The sequence below is a fragment of the Pongo abelii genome, chromosome 5 (assembly GCF_028885655.2).
Source record: "Pongo abelii isolate AG06213 chromosome 5, NHGRI_mPonAbe1-v2.0_pri, whole genome shotgun sequence".
NCBI classification, from domain to species: Eukaryota; Metazoa; Chordata; class Mammalia; order Primates; family Hominidae; genus Pongo; species Pongo abelii.
The window spans coordinates 102,338,593-102,363,517 of NC_071990.2; the positions used below are offsets into that span (position 1 = coordinate 102,338,593).

General features: G+C 36.3%; 1 protein-coding gene and 1 long non-coding RNA gene across 11 annotated transcripts in view; one reads left to right on the plus strand and one right to left on the minus strand.

Moving 5' to 3' along the window:
- GRIK2 (glutamate ionotropic receptor kainate type subunit 2) overlaps window positions 1-24,925 on the plus strand; it is a 1,201,011-nt gene that overhangs the window by 550,806 nt on the left and 625,280 nt on the right. The window lies entirely within an intron of this gene.
- Window positions 1-24,925, minus strand: part of LOC129060004 (uncharacterized) — a 37,713-nt gene that overhangs the window by 6,262 nt on the left and 6,526 nt on the right. For 2 of the 4 annotated variants that reach the window (XR_008526309.1, XR_008526308.1), the window contains exons 3-4: window positions 14,893-15,002; window positions 278-391 (exon numbers count right to left, since the gene is read on the minus strand). This is a non-coding gene — a long non-coding RNA (uncharacterized LOC129060004). The remainder of the gene's footprint in view (window positions 1-277; window positions 392-14,892; window positions 15,003-24,925) is intronic. The other 2 variants (XR_008526306.1, XR_008526307.1) reach the window with 1 other exon arrangement.

Sequence of the window (24,925 nt, forward strand, 5' to 3'; positions counted from 1 at the left end):
AGATTATGAAATCAATGCAAGCTGCTCTTGGATTGTATTATTTACTTGAATTTAGGATCCAGATTCTTCTCATCACCTGAAAGACAAATCATATTTTTCTCCTGGAGTCCTTCAGAAATTCCCAGAGTAGGCTCAAGTATTACATGAATAATTCATTTTACTCACTACACATTACATCACTTAACAAAGGCTGCGGCCAGAGTCTCCTCCTTGGGGAAGCTAATTTGGAGCATCATTATGGTTCTGATTCCCAATGTTTAGCAGCTTTGTGACCTACCTGATGAAGTCCTTTTTGTTCAGATCTGTTGAGAAAAGCTTCAAGTTTAAAATTTCATTGAGAATATTATTAGAAGGAAATACTCCCAGGCTTTCACATTTACTCCACCCCTGCCTTTGAGCAAAAAGATTAAAAAAGAAGAAGAAGAAGAAGAAACAGAGACACTTTTGAATATAAATTCAATCTACTGCCCCCAAATATTTTCTTAACATTGAAAAATCAAATGACATGATTTAAATATCATACGTATATTTCCCCCTGATTTATTCAACATTGGAACTCAACCAGAGAAAATAATTATATGAATATATGTGTGGGCATCACTTAGAGCTCTGTATGGAGTTGTGTATATTTTCCTTGGTTTACAGTGCATTTTTTCTTATGGCTCTTATGGGAATTCATCTGAACTTTCATGTTGTCATAACACTTCAGTGTTCTCTCAGTTATAATTCATTACCACATGGGATGCAGATGGGCTGTGCACTTTAGCACATGCTGAAATATAAAAGTCTGAAGGCACTGCTGACTATTCAGCTGACTCTACCAATGACCAATATAGAGACTCCGGTCTTTGTATGTTACTCTCTTTCTCTATCTGTCCACCCCCATTCAGACAAACCTTTGGATAAATTGAACACTCTTAGATACCAAAGGTTAGAAATAGTGAGTTCTTCAGTGACTCTAATGAGCTCACAGCTGAGTATATTTTCCAGACTAACTTAGTTTTGAATATCAAGAGAGACCCCCATTTTATTCATGTGAGTAGGGAAGAGAAACTTGTTCTTAGGTATACTTTAAAAAGCTCTATTTTTAAAATTTGGATAGACTTCCCTCGTGTTTTCCATAGCAACAGCACCATTTTACAGTCCTGACAACAGTGTACGAGGGTTCCAATTTTCCACATTCTCAACAGCACTTGTTTTCTTATGTATTTGTTTTTGAAAGTAGACTAACAGATATGAAGTGATATCATTCATTGTAGTCTTGATTTGCAATTTCCTGATGAGTTGTTTTGTTGAGCATCTTTTCATTTACCAGTTGGCCATTTGTATATCTTCTTTGGTGAAATGTCTATTCATGTCTTTGCCAACTTTAAAATCAGGTTATTGTTTCTGTTATTTTTCTATTGAGTTGTAGGAACTTCTTATACAGTTTTGATATTAATCCCTTATAGAACTACCTTATAATCAGTCAATCCAACTTCCAAGCATTTATTCAAAACTTTTGATCCTAATCCCATATTGAACTACCTTATGATCAATCAACCCAACTTCTGAGCATTTATTCAGAAGCATTGAAATCAGAATCATGAAGAGACAGCTGCACTCTCATGTTCATTGCAGCATTATTCACAACAGCCAAGATATGGAAACAACCTAAATGTTAATGGATAGATGAAAAAAGAAATGATATGGAATGTAAGGTAGCTGTGGGAGTGGTAAATGTCTACAGCCAGAGTAAAGATTATAATGATTACTCGTGAGGATTTGATTTCTCCTATGGAAAATATATGTATTTGGGGGTTGTTACTATTTTCTGTAAAGAAACAGGAGATTCAACTTGCAATAAAATTCATAACAAGTGCTATGAATCTTGCTCTATCCAAATTTTTTTTTCTTCGGAATTTTTTTATTTCTTTTTTTATTATACTTTTAGGGTACATGTGCACAACATGCAGGTTTGTTACATATGTATACATGTGCCATGCTGGTGTGCTGCACCCAGTAACTCTTCATTTAACATTAGGTATATCTCCTAATGCTATCCCTCCCTCCTCCCCGCACCCCACAACAGGCCCTGGTGTGTGATGTTCCCCTTCCTGTGTCCATGTGTTCACATTGTTCAGTTCCCACCTATGAGTGAGAACATGCGGTGTTTGGTTTTTTGTCCTTGCGATAGTTTGCTGTGAATGATGGTTTCCAGCTTCATCCATGTCCCTACAAAGGACATGAACTAATCATTTTTTATGGCTGCATAGTATTCCATGGTGTATATGTGCCACATTTTCACTTGATCTTAGCCAAAAGGCCAAGAAGCGATATATGTGCCACATTTTCTTAATCCAGTCTATCATTGTTGGACATTTGGGTTGGTTCCAAGTCTTTGCTATTGTGAATAGTGCCACAGTAAACATACGTGTGCATGTGTCTTTATAGCAGCATGTTTTATAATCCTCTGGGTATATACCCAGTAATGGGATAGCTGGGTCAAATGGTATTTCTAGTTCTAGATCCCTGAGGAATCGCCACACTGACTTCCACAATGGTTGAACTAGTTTATCCAAATTTTTATAGGTAAGCCTAAAAACTGATAGAGACATTAGATTTAATAAATACTGTAGAACAATTAGTCATACTAATGTTGACTAGCACTCTGTTGTACCAGTTTAATTATATTTTAACAAGTATGTTTTATTATATAATTTCTATAATTATATTGCATAAAACATGGAAAATTGAGAGAGTAAGACATCACTCACAAGAGCAACTTCACACAACTGCTGATAGTATTTCAGCGTATTCCATTTCATTTTTTTCCAAAATGCATCTTTTTTTCCCAAATTTTTACCATAACTGTATACAATGTTATCCTACATTTTTCACTTTGTATTAAAGTTTTAAAGACAGCAAGGCATATTTATTTTTGAACAACTGAATTTTCTTGCAATCAATCTCATGTATCACAGGCCAATTCAAATTTATGATAGACTGATTTTTACTGGCTTTGTTTGCTCTTTTCCTAGGCCTTTAAAATCTAAATTTCTCTGAGAATTGTCATCTCTGCTCTCTGCATGCCCAGCATTCCCTTGTCTTCTACTAACACTCCTTTTGCATTATTCCTGAGGAGAGTTCTGTCCTGTCTTCTGAGCATCAGTTTTCCTCTCCAGGATTTGAAGGGCATACTGATTGGCAAGTCTCACTAGCACTGAGGCCATCTATTATTCACAAGTTAGCTTTTCCTTGTGAATTTCCTTTTTGTTGTTGTTGATGGACTTTTCATTCTTTCAGACTTGAAAGCTTGGAGGCATCTTTGATTTCTCTTTTTCTTCTTTACCCACATCTATTGAGAGGTGATCATATTGTGATCATTACATCTTTTTGCTAAGCATTCAAATTCCTAATTCCAGTCTTTATTAATAATCTTCCACTTTGTGTATTGAGACACAGTACAACACTGTGCTTAAGGTGATGGGCTCTGGAGCCAGATCTCTGGGGGTAAAACCTCAGCTTTGTTATGTATGTATTAGCTGTGTGACCTGTGGCAGGATTCTTAATGTCTCTCCTTGTCTCTGTTGTGTAAGATGAGTAATACTGTAGTACTTAACCAACATGGTTATGGTGAAGATTACAGAGTGTCTTCTAGATATTTTGAAATATACTATAAATTCTTAACTATAGTCACCCTGCCACGCTATTGAACACTAGAACTTATTTCTTCTATCTAATTGTATTTTTGTACCAATTAACCAACCTCTCTTCACCCCCCCACCTCCCTACACTTTGCAGCCTTTGGTAGCCACCATTCTATTCATTACGCCCAAAATATCACATGTATGCCATAAACATATACAACTATTATGTATCAATACAAAAATATTAGTAGTATCAGGAAAAATAAAAGTATCAAATATTAAAAAGTTTACAGAGGGTCTACTGTATACAGGCACTCAAATAGTGTAGCCCCTGTCATATCTGTGCCTGCCTCTGTCTTTCTAATCTATGCTATGCACTACTGCCAGATTGATTTTCCTAAAACATGGTTTTACTCCTACTGATTCCTTCCCTTTTCTTCCCTTTCACCCTTCAGCTTCAATAATACTGCTTTCTAAATGAAATTCAAACTGCTTGGCCTGGCATTTAAAATCCTACATAATCAGATTTTTAAACCCCCTTTCCAGCGGTCCTCTGTGCTCGAGACAATCCAAACAATATGGTATGTTTTCTTTAAAGGCCTAGTTTAAGGGTGATATATAATATGCTTAATATCCTGTGAAGCACAGACACATATCCCAATCTGGAGTCAGGTCTTAGGGAGCCAGCCATGCCTTAAAATGTTAGTTGTTTAATTGTGAGAGGCCCCATGAGAGGGGCCTGTGGAGCTTGGATGGCAGGAAGGCCCTGGGGAAGGTTGGGACAGAAGCCAATTACCACATGGTATGGAAGTATCTCAATATATTAACAACTTCTACAGCTGAACCAAGGCATGACAACTGAATGTCAGCATTGGCCAGGTGCCTACTTCTTGACACCGCTCCTCCCACTCATTGAACTTTTTGTTGAAATTTCCTCCACATTCAATAAAACCTTTATAAAGTGCCACCCCCATTCTCATTGCTCTGCTTTTCTGAAATCCCATGGTTCATCTAAATAATCCTGTTTTGGAAGTTACATATTTGTCTTCCCTTTCCATAGTTAACTTTATCCATGAATATATTTAGTTACATATGGTTACCTAAGTAGCTGGAAAATGTGCTTGAAGGCAGGGACTATATACTTTTCATCTCTGCATCCATACCCTGGTGCTGTTATCGTAAACTGCAGCCAGTCAATATTTGCTGAATGAACAACTAAGCTAGCACAATTCAGTACTTTATTATTTTTCTAGCAAAGAATGTACCTGTGCTCCTCGCTAATTTTGAATATGGATTACAAATTACCAGATTTGAATTATGGCAATACTTTGTATCTGTAAATTTTGTGTACATGAAAATATAAAATTTTGGGTAGAATTAAATTATTCATTTAGGTGAATTGGTCATTCAGTCAGCCAGTGGGGTCATTCTGTGTTTAGTCAGTCTGTTAGTCAGTTTGTCTACCATTTATCCTTATCCATTCATTTATTCATTCACTTAATAAATGCTAGCAATTCACAGCTAAAAGATGTTGGTGGTCTCTGTGGTGTAAAATTTCTGGGATGCTTCGATGGATCACACAGGCAATGGGTAATATTTTTGAGAATCTTGAATGCTTTGCTAATTTCTAACCTTCAGATGTATGTACTCGGAAAGTAGTTCTGGAGTCATCTTTTGCTTAACACATCCTGCTATTAGATTTTCTTTAATTAGCTCATTAGGAATTAATATCTGTGTTTGAATTATAAATCCACATTTTATCATCTATGAACAAAAATGTCAGCGATTTTGTTTCATGTGAACCAGACCAACACACAGTAATTATTTCTGAATATGAAACACGTTAAAAATAAAACAAAAATCTGGAGTTCCCTTGAGCTTGACAATTAACTTGTTGTCTACTCTGTTTGCTAGTTAGGCACTGAAAATTCTTTAATATAGCTTTGATTTGTTAACATGCAGTTTTTAAAAATGCTGTCTTCCTTATTGAAGTGAGGGAAATGCATTTCTACTGGTTACAGATATTTTTACAAAATTAAATGGGAGGAACTAAAATGAATGGATTTTGTCAGTCAGTTGCCAACACAGAAGATAAGGCCTAAGGCTTTGGTCATTTAACATTTGTGATATAATTTTAAAAATCTTAGTAGGATTAAAGAATATCACATTCTATTATTTCTAATTTGATATTTAGAAGGCCTATGGAAATGTTGATTTAAAAAACTATATTGAAATAAAAAATGGTTCTTGCAGTTACATAAGGAAATTATTAACATTATTAAACAATATAGAATCCTTAACTTTGACAAAGAACCAAGTTTGAATGAAAATACATATATTAGTTTAAAAATATGTAATGAGAATCTATAAAATCATAGAGTTTAAAAGCAAAGGACATCTTAAACATTAATATGCTCAGTAGCCTTGTTTCCTCTCCTAAGGAACGTAAGTGTTGAAGTAGTTAGTGTTAGTCTGCAGGTGGGTGGCAGGGGGTTAGACTTCTGCTCACATCCCTGTCTTCCTGCTCTGCCACTGCATCACACTGTCATTCTTTTAAATATGTTTTATCATTGTTCTTTCTCCTTTCAAATTCTTAGGTTTCTTATTAGACTTGCTGCATTAGAATTCTAAGACAAAGACTTTGAAAAATTGAATGACTTTTTAATTAACTACAACTTTAAAATGCTGACACTTGCACCTCAACCTGAGTCCAACTTACTAAATGTTGTGTGTTTTGCAGTCTAATTATATGTTCTCTCGGGAATAGCAAAGTCATAGTGACCTCGGTGTCCCCAACATACCTACTGGGAATGACACATATGAGCTGAACCGGATCTTCAGTCAAAATACTTTACAAGCAGCTATTTACTTGTTATTCCTAATTCAAGAACCACAAGGTCCTCAATTTTGTAAGTGGCGCATTCAGCGGGGAATCAAATGGACTAGGAGACATGATACCCTTGTTGCTCCTTAATGTTTCATTAACACTTGACTAGAGAGAGATGTAGTGCACACCCTAACTACGTATGCACTGTCCTTCTTCCCTTATATTTTCAGCAGGGTAATTCACAGCTGTGAGTCAGAATGATAGCATAAGGGCTTCAGAGCTCTGATCACAGACCAAGAATTATCTTGGCAGAGAAATGAGGAGCAGTTAGTACCAAGAGCCTAAAAAGAAAGTGCTAAGTAGATAATTAACATCTTTTCTCTCAGTGGCAACCTGGAAAAGTTCTTGGTCGGGAGCCATAAAGAGGTCTCTGGCCTATAAGAAGGAAGAAAAATGTAACAGACTTCCTGAAAAAAATGGAAAGGATTTTTTTCTTTTTTTCTGTTTTCTTTTTTTCCAATTATAGCAGCACTTTATTTTTCCTTACACAATGACGTGTTGCTGGGGCCTAATGTTCTCACATAACAGTAGAAAGCCAAAATTTGTTGTCATTTCTTAAAGAATTGAGAATAGTGTGCAAAAATACCTTACATAAATTAAAAGGATGAATAAATTTATAGGTATTAATGCAAACAACTTTCAACTCCAGGCAAGTAACAGCCCATGGTGTTCTGGCAGGAAAACACCAGGTAAGAAAGGAAACTGGGTCCTAACACTTGGACTTCTCTAACCTTTGTAGACCAGCAAGACAGAAACAGCTGGTTCAGGAGCTCTTGCCAGCCTGTAGAGAAATCCTGGAACACTGAGCTCTGACACATTAATACCTGCACAGATCGACAGACTGCTGGTCACACAGACTCACCAAGCCATGGACTTTTCTTCCACAATCATGTTCTCACCTCAGCCACTGAGTGACCGAGCTACATGTACTAAGGGCTTAAATCTAAGATACATACAGGGTATTAAACAAATACCAAGAGAACAATTAAGTTCAACACAAAGTCAAAATCAGCAGCAGGTTTTATAATCCAGTGCTGATAATCAGGTACAAGCTTCTGGGACAAATTTCTTTTCAAAGGCTTACTCTAGTTTCATGAGGCTAGCATGAGGTCTTCTGAATTAACCCATGCGGCAAATGCTACACATCTGCTCACAGTCTATCCTGCTGGGTGATCTACATCTGCTGGAAGGTGGAAAGGGAGGCCAGCATGGAGCTTCTGATCCACACCGAGTATTTGACCTCAGTGGGGGTGATGATCTTGATCTTCGTGGTGTTGGGTGTCCGGGCAGTGATCTCCTATATCCTGTCAGTGATGCCCAGGTATGTGGTTGTGCCTCCAGATAGCACTGTGTCAGCATATAGGTCCTTGTGAATGTGCACACCATACTTCATGACAGAGTTGAAGGTGGTCCCAAGGATGCCTCAAGATTCCATTCTCAGGAAAAAGGAAAAGCGCCTCTGGACACCAGAACCTCTCACTGCCGATGGTGGATGGTGGTGACCTAGCCATAAAGCAGCAACTAGCTCCTTTCCAGGGAGGAAGAGGATGCCATGGTGGCCATCGCCTGCTCAAAGTCTAGGGCAGCGTAGCACAGCTTCTCCTTGATGTCGCGCACTATCTCCCACTAGGCAGTGGTGGTGAAGCTGTAGCCACACTATGTGAGGATCTTCATGAGGTCCAGGTGCAGGATGGCCTAGGGAAAGGCATAGTCCTCAAAGATGGCACTGTGTAAGTGACCCCATCTCCAGAGTCCATGACAATACCAGTGGTACTACCGGAGGTGTACAGGGACAGCATGGCCCTAGGTGCCACGTACATGGCAGGGGTATCGAAGGTCTCAAACATGATCTGAGTCAACTTCTCTCTGTTGGCCTTGGGGTTCAGAGGAGCCTCGGGCAGCAGCACTGGGTGCTCCTCAGGAACCACATGCAGCTTATTGCAGAGGGTGTGATGCCAGATCTTCTCCATGTTGTACCAGTTGGAAATAATGCTGTGCTTGAAGGAGTACTTCAGTGTCAGGATGCCATGCTTGCTCTGGGCCTCTTCACCCATGTGGGAGTCCTTCTGGCTCAGTTCCAGTAATATTTATTGGAACCTTATGCTATCTCTGATGCTGTCCTTTGTGCTTACTAGAAAGACAAGACTTTCCTCTGACACAGTTTATATTCTGGTGCTGGGGGTGCCCAACAATGGAGGGGAACATGGCTCGGGGGCGTCATCCCCAGCAGAGCCGGCTTGGCACATGTGGCGCCATTGTCAACGACAAGTGCTGTGAGGCTCTTCTTTCACTGTGATCCATGGAGAGTGGGTTGGCAGTGGCAAGTGAAAAAAAAGGAAGGTTTTACCTGATGTGTGTGTGCTTGGTGTATTTCTGTATGTATAGAAGAGAATGTGTGACCAAAACAAAGTTAACTTATGGTATTACTTATTACTTGCTTTTAGCATCAGTTTGGCCATTTGAAAAATGGAATACTGGTTATCACTTTGTTACTTGGCCTGCATGGATACTTTATAACTACTGATTTAATAGTATTAGTAAAGGGGAGACATTTCCAACACTGAAGTGGTTCAAAGGGCATAAAGCTTCCTGCCCACGATAACATCGCTCATTTAGTGTAGACCCACGTGCACTTTTTTTCAGGCATGGATAGCTGGCATGGGGAATTATCTGACACTCCATGAGACATGTTCCCAACAAAACATAATGCCTCATTAGAAAGCAGACTCTGTATTGTTTTTTACTGTCCACATACAAGAAGCTAATAATCCACTTTGAACAATTTTTAAAGAAACTAATACTCTTACACATAATTAAGAATCCTGTGGCTATTTAATTGTTGTTCTCCTCATTAGACCCTGCCCTGCTCCCTGCAGATACCCTATGCTCTCATATTTGTTCCTTCTTGCCAGGACCTTCTCCTGGGGCTGCCTGCCTATAATTTAATCAAGTCCCTCGTCCATATTTTATATTTTATATGTTTTTCTGCCACCCCTAGGAAGAGTTGCTTCCTGAATCATTCATTGAACTAATAATTACTGTAACCTTATGCTGTCTCTGACTCTGTCCTATGTGCTTACTAGAAAGATGAGTCTTTGTTCTTATGGAATTCATATTCTAGTGTCTTAATCCTTTGGAATATTCTTAAGTTATTTTGATAAACTAATTTATACTATAATATCAGTTGCAAACATTGGAGTAAATGATATTTACTCCCCAGATAATACCCAACGACAACCCACTAAGTAAACATTTACTGAACGCCTAACAGGGTATAGGAATACAAAGATGAATAGGGTTCTGTCCCATATTCTCATAGTCTACAGGAGGAGATTGATACCTACATATTGAAAGTGATATTTAAATACAAATGTGCACTTCTATTTTGTCTTTTTGGGAAGAAAAATTCATTTTAATCTATCTAGGCATTCATCTGCTTAGGGTGAGAGGAGGGTATGATGAATTTGTTATGAAAAAGATGATAATATTGTTTCTGTCACACAAGAATAGGATTAAAGAGCACAATAGCGGCCATATAAGCTAGGCTATTTTCTTGAGAAGGAATCATCTAAATCTTTTTTCTTCTTTTTTGGCAAATCAACAAAGAACAAATAAGTGTGGAAGAGTGAACATTCTCCACTATTAAAACATTATACATATAAAACAGAGGAAGAAAGATCTACCCCCTTTCCAGACTCTGTAATTTTAAGGAGGAGGAGGAAGAGAAGGGAATGAAACTGACATAAGGTGGTCAGGCCAAAAGAGACTCAGAGGTCAAGTGTTTGAGACACAGACACTGAGTTGAGATCTGTTGGCCTCTTGTGGCACCTCACCCTGAGGCTTTAGAACTGGCAGAAAATCCCAAGAGATTTTTTTTTCTGTAAAATGAAGGTAATAATAACTACTCTTGTTGCTGTTGTGAGAATCATACACACCAAAAGGTGTGTAAAGTATCCAATAAAGTGCTCGGCATCTAGAAAACACTTGAGAAATGCAAGTTACCTCCATTTCTTTTCAATTTGCCTTCTGGCAGGACTGAATCAACTAACTTCTTCAAGGCTGAAAAGCCCAGAATGAAGACTGGCCTGACTTGCTGCTTCTATACCTGTGTGACCTGCAGCAAATTGCTTAACCTTAATTTCTTCATCTATAAAAATGAGGATAATATTAGCAAGTGCTTCTTAGGATGGTTGTGAGTATTAAAAGAGATAGCAGATGTAATGGCCTCAGCTCAGTGCATTGCAAGTGGTAGGAGTGCAATAAATATTTATTATTGTTTATGTTTTTGTTCCTTTTATGTTGTCTGATCTGATGTGTCTAAAAATTATCTTTTTTTTTTTGTTCATTGAAAATCTCCTACCTCAGGTACTATTCTTTTTTTTTTTCTTACTTATTGTTTTAACTGTATTTTCTTTATGCTGAAGAGGAAGATATATAGCTTTGCATTTAAAATTCCAAAACAGAGCAACGGCCCATAGAGATGAGAACATTTTTAGTCTGAATCTAGAAGTGAACAGTTTGATTAAAAGAGAAAACTCTACATTTATTTATCCCCTGTTTGCCTATATTTGCAGTCAGCCAATTAATGATCACCAGTTGCTTATGTAAATTGCTCTCAAGAGTAGCTTAAGGAACATTTTATGAGTCGTATAGGCCAGGAATAGATCTTAAAATAGTGACTAGAGAGTTGAAGTCCGCCTGTACTATGCTAGAATTAATAGTGCATGACCTGTCATTGCAACGACGTGGCCCCACATTTTACTGTAGCCTGCTGACACGGGTTTAGATGTGACTTAAAGGTCACCCTTAAATATAGAAAAGCATGTGGGCATGGGGTATTTTAGACACTAACAAGCAAATAACGCAAAAGTGGGCTTCCTGCTTGCTACTTATTTCTGTGCGTGAGTTGGGACTAACGGTAGCAGAATTCTAGAGGCCTTCAGCCCATGCTCCAATTGGAGGTGAGGAAGAGAGGATGCAATGGGATACATATCCTGGGACCATTTGTGAGAAAAGTCTCTGTAATCAACCCTAAAGACTGACATGGCCTGAGAGGTGAGTTCTCATACAAGTCTCTCTCTTCTCAGGCAAACTCGAAATAGTGGAATCTCAGAGCTAGAAGGGATCTTCAATGGCAAAGTCTTAGTCCAAACTTTCACATACTTTGTAGGTGTCTGATTCAGTGAACAGAATTTCTGACATGCAGACTTCCCTCACTAATTTGAATATGTTTTTTATTAGAGAAAGAAGAAAAATATGTCGTTTATACATTTTTCCATCAGAGAAGTTTGTGAATCTTGGGTAAAATTTTATAGCTCTATCTAGTTTAACAGTTTGAATATTAACCTTCTGGATGTGAAGATTTAAAATATTTTATTTTCCTACTACTTTCTGGAATGAGACCAAGCCTTTTACACATTAGGGGGATTTTCCTAGCCTTTCTATGTTTATCTAATATGTCACACACCCGGTCCCTCATGGTGGGCTGCCCTTTGTTCTTGAGGTGAGACATGTCAGTGGTGGTACCACTGTAAATGGGGCACTTCTCCCCCCAGCTGTTCACCATAATTCCTGAAAGGGAAACATAAACCAAAGGAAATAAATGTTTTGCTTATTTTTCTGCAGCTGCCCCGTGAGGACCCTGGGTACTTGGCAAATCTGTTTTTGCTCCTGAGGAAGAGCCTAAGGAGAAAAGAAAATTCTCTCCAGAGAGATTGAGGTTGCACAAACTGAGCCTGCACTTTCAAAGGAAATAATAGATCACATAGTCCCAACTCTTAGAGTTATTATTTTTTCTTTTTCATTGACTCAATTTTTCCTTGCTATACAACAGTTGCTAAATCAGAGTTTTTGAGTGCTTTCATCCAGAACCAATGAGTGTACTTTTCTATTCTTCTTTTTTTAATATAGTGTGACTCAGCAGTGGCAACAATGTCTTGCAGTTAATTCCCCAGAAGCTATTGTGAACCATGGAATAATCCTTACCTTTGTCTGATGTGGCACTTTCTGCTATTCAGAACTGACACCACTCTCTTCAGGACTCAATCTCTGTCCTGCTTAAACCATGCCAAGAATTAGACAATTCTCCAAGTTAACTACATTGTGAAGGCACACGGTGATTTTTTTTGGCAATAAAGTTGAAAACAGACATTTAAAATTGGGGAATAGCAACCCCCTTCCCCTCAATCCCCTCCTCCAAATAAGCCACTTTTCCAGTTTTTTCACTGTGGTCCAGAAGTTGTTTTTCTCCCAGTTTGTTGGTGACATCTCCAGGCGTCTCCCTTTTCCATGAGCTCCATGCCAGTGGCTTAGTAAATTTCCTTTGCACACATGATTTCTAAATCTCTATCTCTAGTTGTGTCCTCTTTCCATGCCATTAAAATTTCCTTTGATATCTCAAGATCTGTGTGCCCAAAGATCATTGTTTTGTTCTTTTCAGAACCCAGTTTCTATTCTGATTAATGCCATTGACATTCTCCATCTGACACTTGGACTCAGAATCTTAGATTTGTCTTTGACTTTTTTCTTCCCTTACTTCTCAAGTTTAATCATTTTTTCAGGACTTGGAGACTTTTCAATATCAAAGCTTCCTGGATCTAGCTTGTCTTTACATACATAGCCAGGTACTCATTACTTTTACACATGAATAATTGCAGTGGCCTCCTAATTTGTTTCTTTACCTTTATTCTTCCCTTCTTTTATTTCATACGGAAATATTAAAATGTGTGCATATATATTTTTAAAAAGTTATATTCTTTATCCTTTTCAAAATTCAAGCTAAGATTCTCTGTTAGCATAATCTTGCCTATAGCATTTGAAACCAGATTTGGTTAACAAACTTCCTATCTATTCAGAGTACAGTTTTCCAGGTTTAAAACATTTGAATAAGTTGATGTACATATGTGTATACTTAAATATTAATATAGCTACATTTTACTAATTATTCATTTTCATGAGATAAATAGGCAGTAAGTTCAAGTTATTTTTTCAAACTCTGTTTTCAGAGGTTCATGTATGTTTTATTCCTACAATATGTTTTTTGAGTGACTCAGGATAGTTCACAAAACAGAAAGCTTGACTGAAAAGATAATGGTTTTTTTTTTTATACTGAACTCTTAGTGACATTGTGAAAAAAATTTTTTTAGCTGCAAGGCTATGTACTGAGACATTTAGCATTTGCCTTGTAAGAAAAATGTTCTGTAGCAAAACTTGAATAGAGTGGGGGTGTGGTAGATAATTAGGTTTCTTCCATATTTAGATCCTATGATTTATGTTACCCCCGCTGTTACTGGAGCAAGATTTATGTGGGAGCAAGAACTAGTCTGGATAGAGAATACATAATTTGAGGAATTGGTATCTTCTGCAAATTTTCAGATTCTTCTCAGTTCATTTTCTGTATAAATTTTTTGTAGAACTAAATCACCACATTTAAGATTTTTTAGTTTTCCTTTCTTATTTTATAGAGTTTTGGGGAGGGTTTGGTAAAAGTCAATAATGATTTAAAGTTTATTATTATTATTATTATTTTATTATTATACTTTAAGTTCTAGGGTACATGTGCACAACATGCAGGTTTGTTACATATGTATACTTAAAAGTCCTATATAATTTAAAATTATACTGTAAATTTCCTCTAAATTAAGATTAAAATGGCTCAAATCATCATATTTAAAGTAGAGATCTTGATCTAGTTTACAATTATATATTGCATGAATTTTAAAAATAATTTTAGAGTTCAATACCTATATGGATATATATATATTTATACTATTTTGTAAACAAATTAAAATATTAAAACACAGTGTCCTTACTACAGCCAATGGTTGGCAAAGAAAATGCCTAAATTCACTAAAGACTGAGGAGAGACATTCTATCACCATATGCAAGCAAGCAACAATAGACCACATGGCTGACTTATTCCTGTACTGAGAAAAATCCTCTGTTTTACGTTCTCACAAACAGAATGAAAGGCATTAGCAAAAACGTCCTCCTGCATTCCTTCATGAGACCTATTTAGGTAATGGAAATCTTAGCAAATAGGTTCTTTTTCCCTTTATTGATAATGGTCTAGCTACATAATAGAAGCATAATGTGGTGAGCATCTAATGTACCTCACAACTGCCAACAACGGTGTGAATTGGGACAAAAAGGATTGCTGTATTTCCATTTACTTCAAAGATCCTTTTAATATTCTTTGTTGTTGTAGACTAAATATTGTGATTAAAATTTCCTTCTCTATTTCTTCATTATTATGCTTTTAACAACTTGTAATTTCACAAGACATTTCTTAGGAATAAGAAAGTGTCGTAAATAAATGGGGATACATTCTTAATACCTTAGGGAATGGGGGCAATAGTAGTATATTGATTCACTTACTGTACATACAGTATAATACTACTTATTTTCCCAAAGTGACCATCTGTCCAGCTTGCCATCTATGTGGCCTTGAGCAGCTATCATCATTCCTCTGAGATTTAGATCCTCGCCTGTAAAATAGGGAGAGATACAGGGTTATTGTAACAAGTAGAATAAATGACACACAAAGCATTCTAATAGAGTGCCTGGTACTTCCCTTATATACCCTTCCAATCACTCCACACTCCACCCTTGTTCCCTTGGTGATCTTATGCTTTAATTGTGAGAGGCAAAAACAAATACAAAAGGAAATAAAGGATGAAGCAGCGGGCTGAGAATGTAGACTGTAGTGGAAATAAACTTGACAGGAAGCCTCCTAAATTCTAGTAGTCCTAGTTTTGTTACCAAACAGCTATGATACCTTGCTTGGATCACAAAGTCTTTCTATATCTACATATTATCCATCAAATGAAGGTTTAATGGGGGTATTTATTGTCACATTTGTTATATAGACAGTAAGTCTCACTGTAATTCTAGTATGTTAGTAGTCCTCGTGGGTTAAAGTAAGTGATTAGAGAAGATATGGAAGAAGTGGGACATGAAATGGGCTTTAGAAGTTGATTAGGATTTGGTTAGCTCAAGGGAAGACATTTATTTGTTCTTGTTTTTTTTGTCTTGATCTCAGCCAACTGAAATGTTTTAATTTTTCATAGAATGACATAATTGACCAGAATAATACATTCTGAAGTGACACTGGCCTTTAACTTAATTGCTTTAATTCTTTAGATGAATTTTATTTGAGAGATTTAAAATTCTAAAAGATAATGCCTCCTGTAAATAGCTCCACTATCGTACTTATCAATAAATATGTGTGGAACTCCTAAATGGAATATATACTGGAAACTCTTTCCAATACAGAGTCCTTTAGAAAGACCAAAATAATGTAGCCGCATTGTGAGATTGCCATCAAGAAATGTGCTCAACATCATTCTGGCACACTCTTTTAATGAGTCCATATTTGTGATTAATAAATGTGTGAAATCATTACTTTCCAGTAAATATATATCAGGTAAGATTTCAAAGTGACATGTCAAGTATGATTAGTATTTCTTTGCATTAAACTGATAAGGAACAATGTGCTTTAAAATCAAAGTCACAGACTGGGGGATTTAAGAGCCATTGCCACACAGATGACAATTGAATTCCTGAGAACAGATTAGATTGCCTAGAACGGACAAATTTGTTATAAGGCAACATGCACTTTTGTAAACTGCATTGATTTTTGTGCTAATAATAACAATGGTTATTGAGGTTGTTGATAAGTGTATAGAACTAATGAGGTTTGGTATATTTTAGGTCAACTTGGTTTCCATTACTTTCAGTCCCAATTTTATCTCAGAACTTCTAAACCTGAGATGTAAAATAGGCTACATAGATATCTTAAACAATTGCTCAGCTGCTTTCAATGTACAGCTGAAGCTCAGTGACCATCTGTCTGATGCGCTGAGTATTCTAAATCCTAAAAGTGTATCTCATTGGGTCTATATATGTTTATATCATATGGATTATTCTTACTGTTCATTGTTCCATGGGAGTGTAGTTTGGGCACTAATCCCTTACCCAGTTTATTTTGTCCTGGGAAGCAGCGATGGTTTCACTGGATGCCCATGGTTCAAAGTAACAGCTTTATGCATAAAGAGCATCTTGAGGCCTTTACCCTCAGAAAGCAGGCATAGTTGCAACCGCCATGTAGTGCTTCAAAGGCTTCATTACACAAGTATTATCTCATCCAATCCTCACAAGAACCCTATGAGAAAATTATCTACCCCCAGTCTTATCTTTTAGATGAACTACATTTTACAGCTAACTAGGTTACCCAAATTCACAAAATTAGGGACTTAAAGCCATGATTTTCTGATTCTAAAGACATGGGACTTTTCCATTATGCAATATTGACTTCAATAAATATTCCTCTCCTTTTCAACGTCCTTAATGAAAGCCATCATTATACATGTAAATATGTATATTGATAATTACTTCAAAAATGGAAATGCATTGTAGTAGAAATAACAAAAACAAGAAAATACCTATATAAGATATAGGTATTATAAGTAGCTATCTTACCTATTATGTAATTATTTTTAAATGGACTTCTGGTTTAGAATTTTGGGCTATACAGGCATACTTAGTTATCTTGAACTTAAATACAATTTATGAAAAATAAATAGTGTTTCATCTTTGAGAGAGTCTTGTGAAAAGAAGACTCCTGAAAAGATTCCTGAGAAAATATTCATTTGTTATTGTTAGTGAGAATCTGGGTTTAAAAACTGCAACTGTGGCAATAGTGTTCTTATTGGCAGATGACCACTTCGGTGAGGTTATGACCAAATGGTTATGAAATTAAAAAAAAAAGTTAGTTAAGTGCCAATGGAAGACATAACACAATTTCCAAGAAATATATGTAAGATCATAATATGCAGTTGTAGAAAAAATGATGGGGTATCAAAGAAAAAATATTTCCATGGAAAAGTGCTTGAAAAAGAATCTACTAAAACCATAAAACAACAGGAAATAAGGTGAAATTAGATGGAGAAAAAATTCAACAGAATTAGGTATAAGACACAGCATGGGCCAATCTTACTTGACAAGGGTCAATTGACGTTAACAAAAACTGGACAGAAAAAACAGATTTTATGAAGAAATGAACAAAGTCATAATTTAGCTCAGTGCATTAAGTTAATCAGTTATTAAGATAATCCTGCTGAGGCACTTGAATCTTTATTTCTTTACCCAATGGTTCAGAGCCACAAGAACCCTAGTTCAAATGCTTGTGCAGTTGATCTGGTTAATCAACTAATTCTAAGACTGATCAACTTTGAAGGAAAATCATTTGAGGAAGATTATTATGCCCAGTTGGAAGTAACTGGATTAAGGAACTGAAAGCTGTACATCTTTCTGTCTGTGTGATAGAACCTGCACCCATGCAGTTGTCCAACAACTATACTTTCTAGTTCTTTTCAGTTAAAAAAAATAATAAAATTGATGAATGGATTCCAACAGAGGGCCCTTCTCTGCCTTAAAACATATTGACACATTTACTCATATTTCTGTTTGAGGGTTTAGAGCAGCTTGAAGTTTGTAACTTCCTGTGTTTGTCTGCGCCCTTCCTCCTAAATGTGCAAGGGCCTTTAGGACCAAAAACTCCTCAGCCTCCTTGTCAGATTCCACGAGAAAGAAATGCTTTTTTGTTTTTTGTTTACGGAAGATTACAGAAAGGAGAGTGTTAGATGGGCTATCTTCTATCTTGCAGGCCTTATTTTTTTTTTTATTTTTATTTTTTTTAAGACAGGATCTTATTCTGTCTTGCTGCTCAGGACAGATTGCAGTGTTGCAATCATAGCTCACTGCAGCCTTGAACTTCTGGGCTCAAGTGATCTTCCTGCCTCAAGCTTCCTAGAGCATTGGGATTACAGGCGTGAGCCACCACACCCAGCCCAGGCCTTCAGACTTTTGTGTTCTCTTCCAGCTCAGCTCTTTCCAAAAGCCAGTAACCCCATTCAGGTTGGTCCTCACTGTGAGATTCTTTCTGAGTAGTCCACTCTCTGTCCCATGTCATCACAGTATTCTTGCTTTTGAGGGAATAGGCGCTACCAGACCAGTCTGAATCTCCTGAAATATTGGTGAATACAATTTTGTTTTGATACCACAGTGTTAGTAAACAAACAAACAAACAAAAAGCAGTCATGATTTCCAATTTTTCTAGAAGACCTCAAGTTGTTTTTCATGCATATAGTGAGAGAACAAGTTTTTTGTTTCTCTTTTATCTTAAAACTGGATATGCTTGTGCTACCCAGAACATGGTATTATACAGTTTAAGAGATTCTTTACATGCTTGACACAGTCAAACATCAATAGTTCTACCTTGATAGACTTTCAAGTCTGGAAAAAGCTTAATGAAGTTAGGAGTCTTTATGGCCTCATTTTTTTCTTTTCAACTGTTAGTTTAGGTGTAGGAGTATGTGTGCAGGGTTTGTTACATGAGTAAACATGTATGGGGTTTGGTGTGCAGATAATTTTGTCATCCAGGAATCAGCATAATACCCGATAGGTAGTTTTTCAGTTCTCCCCTTCCTTCAACTTTTTACCCTCAAATAGGCCCTAATGTCTGTTGTTCCCTTCTTTGTGTCCATGTGTGCTCAATGTTTAGCTTCCACTTTATTTTATTTTACTTTGCCAAAGCTACAGAGTACAAGAAAGTAGCCTGGGAAACTTCTTATAGTGAAAAGATATGTATACTTGTCTTTTGGGAGATACAAAAAAAAAGGGTGAACAAGGCAGAATTTTTCCAATTCTTGGGAGAGGGAAAACTGCAAGAGATAAGAGTGGGTGGAGGTAATTTTAAAAAGAGAAGAAACATTGATTAAGATTTGAAGGTTTGCTGGATGGCAGAAAAGGATAGCATGAAACCCCGGCTTTGGCCACAGATGTGTCTGAAAATGTTGTAGGACTGTCTCCTTAGTCCAGTGAAAAACCAGGTTCTTGTCACAGGACCAGGAAAACATTAGCTCACAGACACTTTGAAGGGTGAGGAGGATGGAGTTTGTTGGGAGAAAAGGAAAAAGGAAAAATAACACAGCAAAGTGAGATGGGGTCCTGCTAACAGGCTCTCCACCTCACCAACTGAATCCCAGGTTACCACCCAGGAACAGGAGAGGCCAGGCTCCTTCCCCCTGCAAACAGCAGGAACTTCCCAAGGCTTCACCCCATCCTGCCAGTGTGCAGGCTGGTTGGAGATTCTCTGGGGAGCCCTTTTTGCTTGGCTGTCTCAGAACCTTAATACTTGCCTGACATGCTGCCAGATTTCTTGAAAGACACGCTGCAAACTTACGTTTTTTATTTGTTGACATAGGGTTTAGAAGGAAGTATAAAACACAAAGAGTGATGGAGGGGACAGATCAATGGAGAACCACTTTGAACCTAGACATGGAGTTGGCAAACTTTTTCTGTGAAGGACCAGCTAGTAAATATTTACGTGATTTCTGTAGCAACTACTCAACCCTATCTTTATAGCATGAAAGTAGCCATAGCCAATACATAAATGATTGGTCCCTGCTGGGATTCAATATAACTATTCACAAAAGTAGGGAGTAGGCAGATTTGGCCTGAGGGTGGCAGTTTTTGCCCCGTCTGGACTGTTTTCCCAGATTTCTTTGCATTAGCGTATTTACTACTTCTCCTGTTAGCAAGTCTTGACTGAATCAGCAAATAAATAACATAAGATTCTTTTCCAGTTTTACTCTTTCTTTTCCTATAATGTTTACAATAGAATTGTGCATGAATAATTTTGATTCTACCACTACCTCCATTTGCATCACACTATTTCATTTTTCTTATTATTCTCAGTGTAATAGAGTGCATCACAGAATGATCACCTTGAGATTGTCAAGGTGTCACTATTTCTAAAAATTCAAAGTATGAAAGGGGTCTTTAAGGAAAGGCACCTGGGATAAGAGGCACATAGTTACTTAAGGAACAAGGGGAGCTAATAAACATCCTATGTATAGGTAAATAAAGTGAGTAAAGTACAGTATTACTTTTACATTTTAAGAATCAAACAGCTTACTTGAAATAAAATAAAGGGCAAAATGTCTCTAAATGTGGAAAATAAGTATCTCGAAACTAAATAATTTAATTCTAATTTACAAAAAGAAATAGTGTGATACAGAAAAGCACTAAAAATACCTAGTGATTGATAGAAAAAGCAGAATACATTACACATCAAAATAAATTATGTGGCAGTATTGTGATGATTCATCAGGGCAAACAAGTGGATACAGGTTTCTGAGTTTTAATCAAGGAATTCAATTTTGTTCAACCATATCTTCTGAGACAACAATAAAGCTAAAGTGGGGCAAGTTCATTTCAGATGAGAAAATATTTAAATGAATCATTTAAAAAATGATTCATATTATTATATATCAGTGAAAATTATTTCTGAAACTTTTAGTAGGATACATCTTTTGAATATGTGCATATATTTGGGAGATTCTGAACTGAATCAAGGTAATAGTTTTCCGTTTTCCTTGATTACTTACTCTAGAAGTAAGAATACTACCTGAAAACATTTGCCCTATATCTAATGTAATTTGCCATACCTAAATTTTAAATTGTATTTATTCTTTTAAAATTTTTACTTTATTCTTATTTTGAAATTTGTTTTATTTATTTTTTATTTTTTTCAAGATGGGATCTCACTCTGTCTTCCAGGCTGGAGTATAATGGCCCAATTATGACTCACTGTAGCCTCTACCTCCTGGGCTCAAGGGGTGTTACCATCTCAACCTCCCAATTGGCTCAGACTACAGGGGTGCACTACCACGCGCGGCCCAGCTAATTTTCCATTTTTTTTTTTTGTTTGTTTGTTTTTGAGACACGGTCTTGCTCTGTTGCCTAGGTTGGTTTTGAACTCCTGGACTCAACTGATCCTCCTACCTCAGCCTCCCAAAGTGCTAAGATTACAGGCATGTGCCACCACATCCAGCTCATCTTAAATTGTATTTATTCTTAAATTATTTTCTTTTTTTCTCAAGGTAGAATTTTTCCTATATGCTGAGATAAAGTCTGAGTGGAAGTTGCTCTTGTATTTATTCATATAGCTATTACTTTAATACTTTAAAAATATTTTAGATTTATATTAAGTAATATATGCAATTTGGTCAACACGTTTTATCTCTAAGCCTTGGCAATGTAGCAATATGTTTTTAAAAATACTATTTGTAAAATGTATTAAAGTTTCCAAATTAAGAATGAAAACATGGTGTTATAATAGCCTTTGGTGGCTGTTGGCTTCTAGTTTTCTTTTAAAGGTATAATGATTCAAGTTCATAAAATTCCTTCAATTTATATGCAAAGTTCTCCTTAATTGCATTTTCTTATAGGACTATACTATTTGTTTATTAATTAAAAATTTTCAATTCAGGAATTGCAATCCTTCTTTCTTATTGAAAATCTGTACTTTTTCAGATTAAGAAAAAAGACTCACATGGTTGATGGTACTAAATGCTTCTTCATTAACTACTCTCTGTTTACTCACTACTCCTTGCCTCATTACTGAATCATGATCATTTCTCCCCCTTAGATAAAAGCTTCTCTGTTTTACCAGCATATCCCTCTGTTTTCTTATCTTTGCCAGTTCTTTTCTACAGGCCCTTGGGGCCAGTCCACCGCGTCTGCTATATATTAATTTCCCCTACTTTGCTGCTGCATGTCTCATTCTATTGGGAGCAATCTAATCTTAGATTTAAATTTTTTCTCAGACATTTCTTCTTCCTTCTTATATACCCAGTATGTAACAGCATCCCTGGCATTCCTTTCCTGTTCAGGCTGCTTATCTATCAATTCCCTGAGAATCTTGGAACTGAGAGGCAGGCTCAGAATACTCCTTGGTCTGCACTATCTTACTCTCCTTTTCCTCAATAACTTAAGGACTTGGTTTAGTCTTCCTCAATGGCTTTCTCTTGCCATTGTATTTACAGACTTAGTACTCATATTGATGACCATTGATGACCGTGGTCTCTCATGGTTTCCACCTCCTAAAAGCTGGTGGTGGTTGTCTCTATTAAACCTCAGCCAATCTGAGCTTCCTATCATTGTGATTACACTTGCATTACTTGAACATATTCCACATCCAAGAACTATAACTCAGCATACTTTCTGTGAACACAACATCTTACTCCAACTTCCATAATGAACTTCTCATTTATCTCCTCCCCCGAGTCCTTCTGTCCTTCTCATATGCCCTCTTACATCTTATTCATTCTGGTTTGCCTGCTTAAATGTTCAGCTTGTACTCCAGGGACAGCCATTTCAAAAGTGCATTTGTAACCACTTTAGAATCTATTGTCCCTTTGATCTTCTACCAATTTTCTTTCATCTTTCCATTGCCCTAGTTATTCTCCTGTGTCTTTTGTAATGGGCAAACAAATTCTGTTAACGTGGGCTATGGACCCAAATGAGTGCTGCCTGACTAACTCTACAGCAAACTCTTGCAGTTTTACAGCACTTGGGATCTAGCCACTTTTCCCATCTGTAGTTGACTCATTCACTAATGTGGTCCAGGATTTTTCCTTTCATGGCACACATAGAAACTATTTTTATGCGACTTTTTACCTATGAATGAGGCCAAAATACTTGCCTTGTTTACACTAATGGACATTGCAAATATTTAGTGAGATAATGTGTGTTAAAATACAGTTTTACATCTATAAGGTCCTAATATTATAATCATTCCATAGGCACATCTCATGCTTTACCACCTCTGTGTCTTATTCATTCTGATCTCTGCCTGTGATATCCCTCCTCAACTTCTAAGACTTAGCTTAAATACTACTTTCTTCTGTGTTACCTCTATCCACTCAGCACCTGGCCTGTTCCTGTTGGCCTTGGTAACCAGAAATCTTTATTTTTAATAATCCTGACTATATAAGATTCTATGGTCCTGGTATCCCAGGTAGTACTTAGTCCAATGCTCTGTATCTAGTTAGGCAGAAAAAATTTGTTAGGCACCCAATTAAATTGAATGATAAATTTTGCAAATTTAGAAGTATACTCCTGATAGCAAAGGTTTGAGTGAGTTTATGAGTTATTCACAGGACTTTTCTGAATTTTTCATTCTTTTTATCTATGCAGCTCATCAGTTCATTATTATACTTCATTATAAAGAATACACTCCTTATTACAAGGATAATAAAATGATATTTTTTGTTACAATGAATAGATTTAAAGTGTCATTGATTCCTCTTCTCTTCAGTGATAGTTTTTTTATACACTAAGTTTTATACACTAAGAACCTTATGGTTTTAGTAGCATAAAATTGTCATCTTGTAAAAGAGCTTGATTATATCAGATAATCAAGCTCTTGCTAGTAAGACATATTTCTGAACAAGCCCTCGGAAAGGAAAATATATTGCTAGATCACTTTACCATCACCTGTTTGAAAGAATAACTTCAAACTAACTGTATGTTTTCAATATTGCCCTTAAAAATCCTGTGCTTTGAAGGATAACTGGATTAAATGCCAAAACAATTTTCAAAACACTCTATACACATGGCTTTATATTTTTTTTTGTGAGAGAATTTATGGAAATACTACCTATGGCTTACTAGAGCCACTTCAATCACCCTTTCTTTTTGCTTTGACTATGACATATTGAGTGTGGAAAATACTTTATACATGTATATGTAATATTTATTTTTATATGTCTGTATATATGTTTATATATTTGTATTTTATATGTTTATATATGTGTGTATGTATATATTTTTATATATTTATATATTATATATATTTTTTATATGTGTGTATATATTGTGTTTGTATATATATATATATATATATTACAGTAGCCCTTTACTTTTTTTTCTTTTCTCAATACAGCTGAAGGATATAAACATTTACTTTAATAATAATAGCTTTCTAAAGAATTAATATCTCATTGCAGTGTGAAAAGGCCAAGAATCTTAGAAGCAGAATCTTAGAGACTTGGAGGAAAATTCTTGGGAAAAGGTACCTAAGGTTTATAAATATGTCCTCCTAGGAAGTTTTGCTTCTTTCCACAAATTTCCATGGGTAACCTTAAGTTATAAATTTGATTTCTTCTCAGGCATTTGATAGAATCTGACCCAGTAATTCTAAGTCTACATATTTGCCCTTTGGATAACATAGGTTTCAAAAATAGAGAGCTCTATATTTGCTTTCTTGATATATTTAGAACAACAGTTCTCTCAGGAATTTTGATTATAAATAGTATAAATAGATAAATGGGAAGCTGTAATCAGCCAGTTATTGGTTACCGAACATATTAGGATATTTATGACATATGTAGAAATGTAAATTTTATTGATTTCTGGAAATTTATAGATTTCTATGTATGTCAGGGAACATTAGAAGGAGTGTAGCTCCCATGTAGTTCAGTTCTGACATCTTTACAGTATCTCTCACAGATTGATTTTTATTTATGACCATCTTGAACTATTGATGAGACATTATGTACTT